The 3,770-nt window shown below is 41.4% G+C and overlaps 1 long non-coding RNA gene across 1 annotated transcript in view; it reads right to left on the minus strand.

The window, feature by feature from the left end:
* Window positions 1-2,214, minus strand: part of LOC102978025 (uncharacterized) — a 36,782-nt gene extending 34,568 nt beyond the window's left edge. The window contains exons 1-2 of the long non-coding RNA XR_448345.3: window positions 2,060-2,214; window positions 1,432-1,610 (exon numbers count right to left, since the gene is read on the minus strand). This is a non-coding gene — a long non-coding RNA (uncharacterized lncRNA). The remainder of the gene's footprint in view (window positions 1-1,431; window positions 1,611-2,059) is intronic.
* Window positions 2,215-3,770: the final 1,556 nt, after the last annotated feature.

A 3,770-nucleotide genomic window follows, 5' to 3' on the forward strand; every position in this document is an offset into this window, starting at 1 on the left:
GCAACGGGAGAGGCCACAACAGTGAGAGGCCCGCGTACCAAAAAAAAAAAAAAAAAAAAAAAAAAAAAGACGTTAGAGGGACAGAAAAAAGTGTTACTCTGATTGATTAAATTCACTGTACTGCCTGCATGATATATAACAAATCTATTTGCTGGATTGGAAAAGGGCCTCACATGGCAGCAGAGAGAGAAGATAGATGAATTGTGTGATGATTTTCTTTGCCCTTCTTTAGCAAATGCTGTGGCTGTGATTTTCTTCACTGTTCAGCTTGAGAGTGACCATGACAACGGATGACTCCAATTTAGAGGCAAGGCCATCCTTAAATGCATCCTCCATTCTTCTGCCTCCATGAAAGAGACAGTGACAGTACATGACTCCTCCTTAGAGGCAAAACCATGCTTAATTGTTCTCTCCACTCTTCCGCCTCTACATTGGAAGCAGGAGCTACAGGAATCATTTATAATGGGTTTTTTTGGGTAATCATCAAAGTCAGGTCCTTACAACTTTTGGATCTGAATGTCCACCCTAGCCGGCCAGCAAAGGCATAGGATGACCTTCAAACCCTTTAGAATGGTCCCCCCCTTGGGGCTAAGGATTAAAAAGCCTTTTAGTGTTCCCTTGAGAAGTTCATGACTCCAGAGTAGGCATTTAAACAGTTTTTATCAAAGAACAGACAAGAAGTTTTCTACTACTTCCTCCACCTGTTGTATTTTAAGCCTACACTCCATGTATCCCACAGATCTCTGGGATCTCTTGAGACTTGTGCCCATATAATTGGCACATTTGAAACTGGAAGAACTTAACTAATACAGAAACAAACTCACTCTACTGTCCTTCATTTCTGTACAAGACACAGTTTTTAAAGGACATTCTCTCCTTCATTTGAGAATGAAACATGGTATAAAAGCCTTCAGGGGATTGGATTATTTCAAACAACGGTCTCCCCATTTTCTCAGATCTCATCTTGCTCAAAAGCTACTGCTCAAGGGCTTTTGAAGACTAGCTCTCCACTGCCTATGAAATAAAACTTAACCTTATTAGCCTGGACTCAACAGCATCTGTGATTTACCTTATGTTTTAAAAAAATATTTATTTATTTATTTGGCTGTGCCGGGTCTTAGTTGCGGCATGTGGGATCTTCGTTGCTGTGTGCGGGATCTTTAGCTGCAGCATGCAGGCTCTTAGTTGTGGCATGTGGGATCTAGTTCCCTGACCAGGGATCGAACCCGGGCCCCCTGCATTGGGAGCGTGGAGTCTTAGCCACTGGACCACCTGGGAAGTCTCTGTGATTTGCCCTCTGACTCATCTCCCTCGACCCTTCCCCATCACATGTTACCTGCCAGCAGTACTCATTAAGAGCAACACCCTCAAAATGCCACGCTCTCTCCTCTCTTCGGACCTTCACACGTAACATTTCTCAAAATAACTTACCTGATTTGTGTGTCTGGGAAACTCCTATTCATCCTTCAAATCTTAGCTCAAAGCTGTCATGTCCTGTCACCCCCCAGCCAATGAATCCTCCTGCCCTATGCTCCAGACACTTCGCACATGTCCATCTGCAAGGGGTCTCAGCCTCGGCCGCACATCCTGAGTTCATTACATCAGAATCTCTAAAGATGAGACACAGGCATCAGCATTTTTTAAAACTCCCCTAGTGATTCCAAAAAAAGTGAGGACCACTTTTTTTTCCTCCCCAAAATGAAGACTCCAGGCAAGCAGTGACCATGCAATTACTCTTATAAACTTAGTGCCTAGTCTAAAATCAATAAATACATAGAGCCTGGGCAGTAACTTTCTTCAAAACGTGTTTGTCACTACTGAATTCTTTAGAATATAACTCTAGGGAATAGCAAAAACTGCTTAATCCAAACCTTTTTCAAACCACCGCCCATCACTTTCAGAGAAGGAAGGGGACTATTCCTGCAAAATTGCTATTTTTTAATGGGGTTCAGTGTATCTTATTCATTTAGCACAATCAGAAAAGAATATAAAAATAAGTAAAATTAGCCAGTTCCCTTCAAAAACAATCATCATCTGCAGTGAAGAAAGGGGGTATTACCTAGGAGAGTCCCTGGTCCATGCTGTCTGCTCAGTAATGGCGGCTGGTATTATGCCCCCCTCTTCCCGGAAAGGCTGCCTTATTAACTTGCCTCACACAGAGGCATCTGGAGATGACACTATAAGAGGAAATAAGATGACTTTCCAAATGCTTCCTTTCATTAACGTACAGCCCATGAGATTTCCTGACTTCATTCATCATAAACAGAGAGGTGGTTGCAGCTTTAGAAATTCAGTGGATATGCTCCGCATGACACACAGGCAAAAAAGAGCCAGTTCTGTTCCACCTTTTCTCACTCCATTTGGCTACCGCTATATAAGGCCTGCTTTTTTCTAGACCCTTCTTTTTTTCCTCAGCACGCTGGCTCTACGTTTACCCAAAAAGCCTTCAGATTGTTCCAGGGCTAGCCAGCTACTTCTTAGCTTAATCACACAACTCCACTCCTACACAGACAGGCCCTTCTTTCCTTGGGGTTGTGATTCACCACCCCACAAGCTGAGTCATTCAGTCACAATCGCATTTTTTGCCTCCACCTGAGTGACTTTCTTTGGGCAGGCTGCCTTTGTCAAGCATTAAGTGGCAACATTTATTTATGCCATAGCATTTCTTAGTATCCAAGGTACAAATCAACCCTGCAGGCTTTTCAGGCATGAATTAAAGTGACAGCTCTCCATGTTACAGTGACAGCAAAATTTGAGTTAGCTGCAAGTCTCAATAAACAAGTATGTTTTTATTTAATTTAATTTTTATCCAACTCAGGATGAACTTTAAAAAATCATTCTGTTTTCATCCCTTGGTTTCATGCTTTAGTAAGTACAGTGCATTAATTCAATAAGGTTTTTCTTTTGACAATTAAGTCTTGTAGCGTGGGTTCATAATTATGACTGTAACTTTTCACTGACTAGGCCTTCAGGAATTGACTAAGCTACACACAGAAGACCAGACCTTCTTGGCATAGACTAGCTAGCTGTTGAACAAACCCCTCTCCTCTTCCTCCTGGGCACCCACATTTCCCAGCTGCCCTTGCAGTTAGGTGGTGGCCATGTGACTGCATCCCGGCCAATGAAATGCAGACAGAAGTAATGCGGGTGAATTCCAGGCCTGGCCCATTAAAACTCTCTAAGCACCGTCCTCCACACTGTTTCCCACTGTCTCATGACCTTGGAGGCCATATGTTGAAAATGGCAGAGCCACCTTATGGATAAAGCCTGGGTACCAGAATTCCCACTTGGAGAAATGTCGCCCACCTATCAGGAGTACCTTTTTTGGACCTTACATGAGAAAGAAAGAAATTTCTATTTTTTTAAGCCACTGAGGCTTTGGACTTATATGTTATAGCATAGTTTTACCTTAACTCATAAAGATTTATACTGTACTTTTAAAACTAAATTGCTATTTTCCCCCAATAATAGTAATATATTTTCATTGTTTACTATGTAGAAAATACTCCACACTGCCACGTTAATGTCACCTGAAAAATGCTTGTAGAAATAAATCTCTGAGAAGAACTTTGTTAATGATAACATCCTTCCTTTTTCGTGAACACAGAAAGTTAAAAAAAAAAAAGACCCCCTCAACTGAAATGCATTCTTCTTTTTTTTTTTTTAAACATCTTTATTGGAGTATAACTGTTTTACAATAGTGTGTTAGTTTCTCCTTTACAACAAAGTGAATCAGTTATACATATACATATGTTCCCATATCTCTTCCC

The sequence above is a fragment of the Physeter macrocephalus genome, chromosome 7 (genome assembly GCF_002837175.3).
Source record: "Physeter macrocephalus isolate SW-GA chromosome 7, ASM283717v5, whole genome shotgun sequence".
NCBI classification, from domain to species: domain Eukaryota; kingdom Metazoa; phylum Chordata; class Mammalia; order Artiodactyla; family Physeteridae; genus Physeter; species Physeter macrocephalus.